An 11,887-nucleotide genomic window follows, 5' to 3' on the forward strand; every position below is an offset into this window, starting at 1 on the left:
AATAGATGGACTAGAATCTGGATTCGGTGGACTAATTTTGTGATTGAGTCTGCAAAATGAAACACAGATAGAGAAACATAGAGAAAGGAGAAGGAAGAGGGAGCCGAAAGGTCAGTGACGGTCTCGACCTGGAGCAGCATCGACGGCCACCGGAGGACGCATTCAGAGGTTGGATGTAGACGCTGCAACCACGGCTGTCAGATTCAGAGGCTCGGTCGGCGCAAATCGGAAACCCACAAATAGAGGAAACAGCGGAGACCCCATAGAGTTACGATGGTGGCTGGAGAAGGCAAACGTCGATGTCAGAAGGGAGAAGTGGATGGCGGCGCGGGCGACCGGAGAAGGGGAAATCAGTGGGGATTGTGGCGTTTGAGCAAAGAAAAGAGAGAAGAAGAGGAAGATGGAGACAAAGCGGCGCGACGCGTAGGGTTTGAATTATTTTACTCCATGTAAACCATTGGGCTATTAGTTTATACTATTGGGCTTTAGTTTGGAATTTTAGTGTATTGAACTTTATATTTTAGTGTAGAATTAATTAGTAGTACCCTTTTTAAAATAAATTTTTAAGTTGTGTGTTGGATTCTAATATTATGTCTTAAAGCTATCATTTATTGAACTATCATTTATTGAATCATGATATTATTATTCTATATTTACAAATGAAATTTTTTTGACTATTATTTAGTAAATTAAGTGTGGTTGGTTTTTTTATTGATTTAAGTGAATATATTGATAGTGGAAATTTTATTTTGCCAATCACTTACTCACGTTGGTCAATTTCTAAAAGAAGACCTATTTTTAGTCATGGTAAGTTGCAAATTATATTTTCAAGAGTCATGAGATTTTAGTTTAGACGAGGTTGATGTTACTTTTGATTTGTTATTATATTATTTACTAAAAAGTTTTCTAGAGTTTAGGAATTATAATTGATTTGTTCAAATATTTTTGGACTTTGTATATATTTTTTAAATTAAATTCTATTGAATTAAGTAATTAAATTTATATGTTCATTTATTATTTTTTATTACTATTTGGTATATTGTTTAATATTTATAGATTTTTCATTTATATTTAATGAAATTTATATAAGAGTTGTGATCAATGTCAAATCCTTCTTAAAGACTGAACTAGAGACTAAATAAGGGCCATCCATTTTCTTAATCTTGTGGTTAGGATTAATTTACAATTAATTTAATATTTTATTCAATAAAAACTTTTTTTATAATTATTTTATTTTTAATTTTTTTTATTTTAAAAAATTTAATATTTTTTTATTTTTTAAAATTTTTTTAAAAAAAAGTTAATTTTTTTATTCAATAAAAACTTGCCGGATTAAATAATAAACTAAATGAACGTATGTTATGAAGTAATTTTGACATGTTATTGAAATACATCAATGATACAACAAATTTTAGTGTTAAACGTTAAACGGTAGTAATGAACTATATTCAATAAATAATGAACCAAATGAACGTTAGTAATGAAGTAAATATGACATTTTATTGAAATACAATGTTAACTATGTTAAACGTCAAATAGTAGTAATGAACTTATTACTTCATTCAGTCATGCTATTACTTCATTCCATTAGTTTATTACTTCATTCAGTCATGCTATTACTTCATTCCATTAGTTTATTACTTCATAATGTGTTATGACATAATTATCCTTCAGTTGAAGTAAATTCGATATATAATAAATGTGAAAAATTACTCCATAACATACGTTCATTTAGTTTATTATTTAGTGAATATAGTTCATCATTTACTCCATCAAGTTTTTATTGAATAAAAAAAATTAAAAATATATTATAATATTTTCATATATTTTGATTTTTTAGGCTTCTCAAAATATTATAATATTTGAATAAATTATCATATATTAATTTTTTAAAATTTGGCTAAAATGAATAATATATTGATTGTGAAAATTTTATTTCGGTGTTAGTTTGCTCCTGTTAGTCTATTTTTTAAAAGATATATTTTTGGTCATGGTCAATTGTATGTTGTATTTTCAAAAGTAACAGAAAATTTAGTCTACAATGACGAGGTCGACGCTTTCTTCTGATTCTCTTATAATGTTTACCAAGAAGTTTTCTACATATTATAACTATTACTATAATTTATTGATTTATGATATTAGTATTCTATCTTGATGGATGTAATGTTTTGAACATCACTTACTAATTGTCACTATTTATAATAAAATTTAACTTTAATAATTAATTTTATAATATTTAAAGTGTGGTTGAATTATAGTACTTTAATCTATTTTTTAAAGAAATATTTATTTATGAAACCGTTTAATTTTATTAATACTCTATTTCTTTGTATCGATGAAAAAAATTAGCGAATTAAAATTGACACAACGTGTAACCCTTTTTGAAAAAATCTGTCTTCAGTTGTGGACAATTGTATGTTGCTATATCTAAAGTCACGAGCAGTGAAGGTCTGAAAATTTTAGTTTGTGGAGATGAAAATGATAGTCGAGTGATTTTACTATTAATGTGGTTTACAAATAACTTATTCAAAATTTATGAATGTTTGTTGTTGTTTTTATAAGTTTTTTTGTTTGCACTTATAAATACCTATGTTTTGTTGATCGAACGAAATCATGAACTATTCATTCGTTCAAATTATTTGATTTTTTTTCTTTTGAATTTAGTAGAACATTTTCCTTTATTAGTATATCTTATTCTATTTCATCCACACATCTCCTATTTTGTTATTTCTTTTATTTAATATTACTACACTCATATATTAAAATTATATACAATGTATGATGAGTATGAAAAGTTTCATTTAGAGTATGTCGAGAGAAGTACAAATTTATTTTTATTATTGTTTATAATATTTTTAATTTTTTATAATGTTATGAATAATTTTTATAATTAGTTTATATTATTATCTGTAAATATATTTTTATATTATTTACTCTATATTTTTTTATTTTAATATATTTATCTATTAATATATCTTTATTATTTGAAAATCTTTTGTACCGTGCATAGCACGGGTGTTAACACTAGTTGTGTATCAAACATGAGTTAATGAAATATCTTGGGCCCTCATGCTAGGCCCAATAATTTGAAATATATATCTAACCTATGCATAACCCAACCAACATATCAAACTAGCCCTCAGGGCTACTAAATTTGGTTTGCTCATAGGTTTATTATGTGAGAGGTTTAGAGATCGACTACCAGTCAATAATCTCTGATGCTACTATACCTTTTTATGAAAAAATCGACAACAAAAAATATACTATAATGATTTGTGTCTCCCAACGTCAAGATCCAGGCTCCATTTTTGCTTGTATGCATTAGGGTCCAGGCTCCATTTTTGCTTGTATGCATTAGGGTCTTCAATATTGATTGCAACATGATTGTCATCTAATGGGACATAAACACTATTGTGTAGGAGTACTATAATACTTCATTCATGCATAAGCTGTGATATTTTCTTGACCTGTGATCTTTTGTTCTTGGTTTAGATAAGTAATCCTTATAACTAATCATATTAAATTAACTACACAGCCAGTTATCATTTCATTTTCCACTACCTCTCAATCTCTCATGCAAGTTGTGAGAATCATGCAACATACTTAGCTCAAATCTATACTTCACCCAATTCAAACCTGATTATGGTGCTCTTTGCACCATTAAAATAAGACTAAAGGCCCAAATTGGTCCCTAACATTTGGTCATTTTATCTTTTTGGTCCAAAACTTTATCTTTTGGATGTTTTGGTCCTGCACATATGAAAATTTGATCATTTTGGTCCTAAACTAACAGATCCGTCAAATATTTAACGGTCAACATATTTAAGTCTGATTTTGACCCATTTACCATCTTTAAGTAAGATTATTAACTCTCAAATTATATCTTTAATTATTATATTAGACATTATCATTTATATTAGACATTATCATTTTAAAATACAAAACAAATATATTAAAACACAAAATTGTCTGTGTGAAGTTTCTCCATCGGCATCCAATCCCCAGGACCACATAGATCAGACAGAACCGTTGCGACTGATGAATGCTCTTATATAGTAAAGAGACATTGCATCTCTGCCTCAGTAGATAGATAGACCATATCAATTCAACAAGTTAACGTTTATTACAAGAACACGAATTTCTCTGACCCACCGGCTTTCCCACCGGAGCCGTAACTGTAACCGCCGCCACCGGAGCCATCAATGCCGGCGTCGATCCTCCTCCCCTCCAGCTCCGCCATCCTCCTCATTATACTCGTCCTCATAATACTCCCCTCTTCCTCTCCCCTTCTTCCCAAGCCCTACCCCGGGCGGCGGCATCCCCAAATTATGCTGCGCCGCCGATGGGGCCGCCGAGAATGCTCCTGACGGGAAGCAGGAAGTAGAACTCTTTATCGCCGATTTGCAGAAGATATTTGGAATCGAGCTTCACCGGCGGGTTGCCGGGGAGGTGGAGGACGCCTTCGACGAAGCAGCCGTTTTTGTCGAGCACTTCGAAGGCGAAGCGGCGGCGCTGGAAGTACTCAAAATCCTCGCCTTGCAGCTTCGCGAAGCCGGCCTCCACGTTGCTGCTGCACATCGCTGCGAAATTAGGGCACCGATCGTTGGAATTGGGGGAATTTGATTTGGGGGAATTGGAATGAGGAATTAATTTGGAGGCACCGTTAAATATTTGACGGATCTGTTAGTTTAGGACCAAAAAGATCAAATTTTCGTATGTGCAGGACCAAAACATCCAAAAGATAAAGTTTTGGACCAAAAAGATAAAATGACCAAATGTTAGGGACTTCTGACACCCGATACGGACCTTCCCATGTGGGTTCAAGTTTGCCCAGCTTTTCTGCTCGGCTTACTTCATTGTTTCTCAATACGAGATCTCCCACTTGAAACTGCAGCTTTTTCACCCTTTGGTTATAATACCGGGTTACTTGCTCCTTGTACTTGGCTACTTTTATGCAGGCCAGTTCTCTTCTTTCTTCGGCAAGATCTAGTTCGGCTCTCAGTCCGTCATCATTCAGTTCTGTTGAGAAATTGAGTGTTCGGGGGCTGGGTATGCCGATCTCAACCGGAATTACGGCTTCAGTGCCGTACACTAGACTGTACGGAGTTTCACCGTTGGAGGTTTTTGGTGTAGTTCGGTAAGACCATAGGACTTGAGGAAGATTTTCTACCCATTGTCCTTTGGCTTGTTCTAACCGAGCTTTTAATCCTTTCACCAAAATACGGTTTGTTACTTCCGTTTGTCCGTTTGCTTGTGGGTGAGAGACCGAAGTGAACCGCTGTTGAATATTCAACTCTTGGCACCAATTCTTGAATGTCTTGTCGGTGAACTGAGTCCCATTATCCAAAATGAGGATATGGGGTATGCCAAATCGGCAAACTATGTTCTTCCAAACAAAATCCAATGCCTTCGAGCTCGTTATCGTAGCTAATGGTTCAGCCTCCACCCACTTTGTGAAGTAGTCCACGGCAACGATCAAGAATTTCATTTGCCGAGGAGCTTGTGGTAGTGGTCCTACTATGTCTATGCCCCATTGCATAAAAGGCCAAGGGCTTTGCATAGCACATAGATCGGTCTGCGGCATCCTTGGGATATTTGCATGGATTTGGCACTTCGTACATTTCTTAACGAGCTATACTGCTTCTTGTACCAAAGTTGGCCAATAATATCCCCATCTCAGAACTTTTTTAGCTAAAGCTAACTAATTTGGAGATGCATAGGCTGGTGGGGAGGGAATCGGAAGGGGCCGATGTCCTGAGTGATTCAAGGAAGCGGTAGATCTAAATCGTGAATGGCGAAGTGGTGCTGAAATAAGGTCTCTATCAGCCACGAATATCTAAGGATAGAGATTCCAGCTACGGAGACAGAAAGGAAAGGGTTTAAGTTCAGCCCCAGAGATGCAAGCTACATGTTGCCTTATCATTCCAAGGTGGAGGCTTTGGCAGTAAAATTAATTCAGAAAGATTGAGAACTTATTCAAGAGAAATTTTGGAGTGAAAAAGCTTGTAAAATTTCAGTAGCAGGTATATGAATGCTCATCTTTGTTTTTTGCATAAATTTGGAACTGTTAACAGTTGGGATGCAAAACTCTTAAGTATCACAGATTTCTTTAGCTTCTTCATTGCTTCAGGAGGAATATGTGAATCCAGAAACAGAAAGGAGATAATGTATAGCTTATAAAGAATAAAATTTAAGAAAACACTGAGGACTACTCTAAACCCTGAACTTCAAAATTTAAATCTTTTGAAAATAACATAAACCAAGATGACCTAACAGTTTATCCAACTTTTCAAGTTTGAAAGTGGGCTTATACTGAGATTAGGTATTTTAGTTGGCTTATAACTATGATAAAACATGTTCTCCAAAGGTCTCAAAGATGCTAACTAACTGCACATTAATAAAAAAAAGTTAGAATTGAGGTGATATATAAGTGTTAACAATGGAATCTATATGTTCTTTATTTTTGCAAAGGTGTGTGTTTGTTTGTTGCATGAGTGTATGTAATTGTGTATGTGTGATTTTGTTTTGGTTGGTTGCTAAATGTACTTTAGTTGTGATTTACAGTGATTGATGTGGACAGTGGAGTAGAACTCTGCAGTATTTGGGCATAGATGGGGAGAAATACTGAATTCAAACCAATATTCATGAGGTAAACAATAATCTAATTAAACTGAATTCAGTACTTTTTAAAAAATCATTGCAACTTCAGCAATATCCAACAACACAGGAAGAACTTTCTCTTTCAAGATAAACATAATCTCAATAGTTTTTGCTGGGAATGATCTCCAACAATAACAAAAAGTTTCAAAGGCAGGAACCAATATTGAATCCAAATACTCGATCATGTAAATAGATATATTTTTTAAAAGATATATTTTTGGTCATGGTCAATTGTATGTTGTATTTTCAAAAGTAACAGAAAATTTAGTCTACAATGACGAGGTCGACGCTTTCTTCTGATTCTCTTATAATGTTTACCAAGAAGTTTTCTACATATTATAACTATTACTATAATTTATTGATTTATGATATTAGTATTCTATCTTGATGGATGTAATGTTTTGAACATCACTTACTAATTGTCACTATTTATAATAAAATTTAACTTTAATAATTAATTTTATAATATTTAAAGTGTGGTTGAATTATAGTACTTTAATCTATTTTTTAAAGAAATATTTATTTATGAAACCGTTTAATTTTATTAATACTCTATTTCTTTGTATCGATGAAAAAAATTAGCGAATTAAAATTGACACAACGTGTAACCCTTTTTGAAAAAATCTGTCTTCAGTTGTGGACAATTGTATGTTGCTATATCTAAAGTCACGAGCAGTGAAGGTCTGAAAATTTTAGTTTGTGGAGATGAAAATGATAGTCGAGTGATTTTACTATTAATGTGGTTTACAAATAACTTATTCAAAATTTATGAATGTTTGTTGTTGTTTTTATAAGTTTTTTTGTTTGCACTTATAAATACCTATGTTTTGTTGATCGAACGAAATCATGAACTATTCATTCGTTCAAATTATTTGATTTTTTTTCTTTTGAATTTAGTAGAACATTTTCCTTTATTAGTATATCTTATTCTATTTCATCCACACATCTCCTATTTTGTTATTTCTTTTATTTAATATTACTACACTCATATATTAAAATTATATACAATGTATGATGAGTATGAAAAGTTTCATTTAGAGTATGTCGAGAGAAGTACAAATTTATTTTTATTATTGTTTATAATATTTTTAATTTTTTATAATGTTATGAATAATTTTTATAATTAGTTTATATTATTATCTGTAAATATATTTTTATATTATTTACTCTATATTTTTTTATTTTAATATATTTATCTATTAATATATCTTTATTATTTGAAAATCTTTTGTACCGTGCATAGCACGGGTGTTAACACTAGTTGTGTATCAAACATGAGTTAATGAAATATCTTGGGCCCTCATGCTAGGCCCAATAATTTGAAATATATATCTAACCTATGCATAACCCAACCAACATATCAAACTAGCCCTCAGGGCTACTAAATTTGGTTTGCTCATAGGTTTATTATGTGAGAGGTTTAGAGATCGACTACCAGTCAATAATCTCTGATGCTACTATACCTTTTTATGAAAAAATCGACAACAAAAAATATACTATAATGATTTGTGTCTCCCAACGTCAAGATCCAGGCTCCATTTTTGCTTGTATGCATTAGGGTCCAGGCTCCATTTTTGCTTGTATGCATTAGGGTCTTCAATATTGATTGCAACATGATTGTCATCTAATGGGACATAAACACTATTGTGTAGGAGTACTATAATACTTCATTCATGCATAAGCTGTGATATTTTCTTGACCTGTGATCTTTTGTTCTTGGTTTAGATAAGTAATCCTTATAACTAATCATATTAAATTAACTACACAGCCAGTTATCATTTCATTTTCCACTACCTCTCAATCTCTCATGCAAGTTGTGAGAATCATGCAACATACTTAGCTCAAATCTATACTTCACCCAATTCAAACCTGATTATGGTGCTCTTTGCACCATTAAAATAAGACTAAAGGCCCAAATTGGTCCCTAACATTTGGTCATTTTATCTTTTTGGTCCAAAACTTTATCTTTTGGATGTTTTGGTCCTGCACATATGAAAATTTGATCATTTTGGTCCTAAACTAACAGATCCGTCAAATATTTAACGGTCAACATATTTAAGTCTGATTTTGACCCATTTACCATCTTTAAGTAAGATTATTAACTCTCAAATTATATCTTTAATTATTATATTAGACATTATCATTTATATTAGACATTATCATTTTAAAATACAAAACAAATATATTAAAACACAAAATTGTCTGTGTGAAGTTTCTCCATCGGCATCCAATCCCCAGGACCACATAGATCAGACAGAACCGTTGCGACTGATGAATGCTCTTATATAGTAAAGAGACATTGCATCTCTGCCTCAGTAGATAGATAGACCATATCAATTCAACAAGTTAACGTTTATTACAAGAACACGAATTTCTCTGACCCACCGGCTTTCCCACCGGAGCCGTAACTGTAACCGCCGCCACCGGAGCCATCAATGCCGGCGTCGATCCTCCTCCCCTCCAGCTCCGCCATCCTCCTCATTATACTCGTCCTCATAATACTCCCCTCTTCCTCTCCCCTTCTTCCCAAGCCCTACCCCGGGCGGCGGCATCCCCAAATTATGCTGCGCCGCCGATGGGGCCGCCGAGAATGCTCCTGACGGGAAGCAGGAAGTAGAACTCTTTATCGCCGATTTGCAGAAGATATTTGGAATCGAGCTTCACCGGCGGGTTGCCGGGGAGGTGGAGGACGCCTTCGACGAAGCAGCCGTTTTTGTCGAGCACTTCGAAGGCGAAGCGGCGGCGCTGGAAGTACTCAAAATCCTCGCCTTGCAGCTTCGCGAAGCCGGCCTCCACGTTGCTGCTGCACATCGCTGCGAAATTAGGGCACCGATCGTTGGAATTGGGGGAATTTGATTTGGGGGAATTGGAATGGGGAATTAATTTGGAGGCACCGTTAAATATTTGACGGATCTGTTAGTTTAGGACCAAAAAGATCAAATTTTCGTATGTGCAGGACCAAAACATCCAAAAGATAAAGTTTTGGACCAAAAAGATAAAATGACCAAATGTTAGGGACTTCTGACACCCGATACGGACCTTCCCATGTGGGTTCAAGTTTGCCCAGCTTTTCTGCTCGGCTTACTTCATTGTTTCTCAATACGAGATCTCCCACTTGAAACTGCAGCTTTTTCACCCTTTGGTTATAATACCGGGTTACTTGCTCCTTGTACTTGGCTACTTTTATGCAGGCCAGTTCTCTTCTTTCTTCGGCAAGATCTAGTTCGGCTCTCAGTCCGTCATCATTCAGTTCTGTTGAGAAATTGAGTGTTCGGGGGCTGGGTATGCCGATCTCAACCGGAATTACGGCTTCAGTGCCGTACACTAGACTGTACGGAGTTTCACCGTTGGAGGTTTTTGGTGTAGTTCGGTAAGACCATAGGACTTGAGGAAGATTTTCTACCCATTGTCCTTTGGCTTGTTCTAACCGAGCTTTTAATCCTTTCACCAAAATACGGTTTGTTACTTCCGTTTGTCCGTTTGCTTGTGGGTGAGAGACCGAAGTGAACCGCTGTTGAATATTCAACTCTTGGCACCAATTCTTGAATGTCTTGTCGGTGAACTGAGTCCCATTATCCAAAATGAGGATATGGGGTATGCCAAATCGGCAAACTATGTTCTTCCAAACAAAATCCAATGCCTTCGAGCTCGTTATCGTAGCTAATGGTTCAGCCTCCACCCACTTTGTGAAGTAGTCCACGGCAATGATCAAGAATTTCATTTGCCGAGGAGCTTGTGGTAGTGGTCCTACTATGTCTATGCCCCATTGCATAAAAGGCCAAGGGCTTTGCATAGCACATAGATCGGTCTGCGGCATCCTTGGGATATTTGCATGGATTTGGCACTTCGTACATTTCTTAACGAGCTATACTGCTTCTTGTACCAAAGTTGGCCAATAATATCCCCATCTCAGAACTTTTTTAGCTAAAGCTCTAGCTCCGATGTGGCTGCCGCACGATCCTTCATGAACTTCTCTAAGGATGTAGTCCGTCTCTTCTGGTCCTACACATCGCAATAACGGTTGAAGGTAGGACTTTCTATATAGGACTCCTTCATGAAGTTCATACCGAAGTGCTCGGCATGTGATTTTCCGAGCTTCTCTCTTATCCTCGGGCAGTTGTCCTTGATCTAGATACTTTGATATTGGCGTCATCCAGTTCGGCGAGCTGGTTACTGAAAGTACCTCAGCATCATCAATGCTTCTGTGCGGTAATTCCTCCACTTTTGAGCTCGGATATGAGGCTAACTTGCTTAAAGTATCTGCTCGGCCATTTTCCGCTCTGGGAATGCGGATTATCCGAAAATAAGAGAAACTTCGGCTAATGCTTTGCGCTTTGTCCAAGTATTTTTTCATCCTTTCATCTCGGGCTTCACTTGTACCCAACATGTGATTCACTATGACTTGTGAATCACAATGGATTTTGAGAGATTTGATAAATAGACTTTGCGCTAACCGAAGTCCGGCAAGAAGGGCTTCGTATTCGGCTTCGTTATTAGTGGTTGGGAATAAGAACCGAAGTGAATAAGTTACCTCGTGTCCGTCGGGAGCGATAAGTAGAATACCAGCTCCACTTCCCGTCTTATTCGAAGCTCCATCTACGAATCCAATCCAACAGTCCGGTGGCTCTACTTCGGGTTCCTGGGGCTGTGTTGGTTCATCATTGGTAGGGCTTTTCTGTTCGGCAATAATAGGGATTGCTTGATCGAACTTTGCCTCTACCAGAAAATCTGCCAAGGCTTGTCCCTTGATGGCTTTCCGAGGTAGATATTCTATTGAATGTTCTCCCAACTCTATGGCCCACTTGGCAATTCTGCCTGATGCTTCAGGCTTAGTCAAAACTTGCCGAAGTGGAAGATCGGTTAAGACGCATACCTTGTGAGCATAGAAATATGGCCGCAGTCTCCTTGCTGCATTTACTAATGCCAGAGCAATTTTTTCCAGTGGTTGATACCTTGTTTCGGGACCTCTTAATGCTCGGCTTGTAAAGTAGATAGGACGCTGCTTTAGGCCTTCTTCTCGTACAAGTACCGCGCTAATGGTTTGATCTGATGCCGCTAAATATAAGAATATCACTTCGGCATCTGTTGGAGCAGAGAGAATAGGGAGTTCGGTTAAATAACTTTTGAGTTCGTCAAAAGCCTTTTTCTGTTCGGCTCCCCACTCAAACTTTGGTGCCTTCTTCAAAACATTGAAGAACGGCAGTTGCTTTTCGGCTGCTTGGGAAAG

At 35.8% G+C, this 11,887-nt stretch overlaps 2 pseudogenes; both read right to left on the reverse strand.

Annotated features, from left to right (window-relative positions):
- Positions 1 to 4,123: 4,123 nt before the first annotated feature.
- LOC121760812 lies at positions 4,124 to 4,578 on the reverse strand (annotated as a pseudogene).
- Positions 4,579 to 9,016: 4,438 nt separating this feature from the next.
- Positions 9,017 to 9,471, reverse strand: LOC121760813 (annotated as a pseudogene).
- Between the last annotated feature and the right edge of the window lie 2,416 nt (positions 9,472 to 11,887).

Source organism: Salvia splendens, chromosome 13 (assembly GCF_004379255.2).
Source record: "Salvia splendens isolate huo1 chromosome 13, SspV2, whole genome shotgun sequence".
NCBI classification, from domain to species: Eukaryota; Viridiplantae; Streptophyta; class Magnoliopsida; order Lamiales; family Lamiaceae; genus Salvia; species Salvia splendens.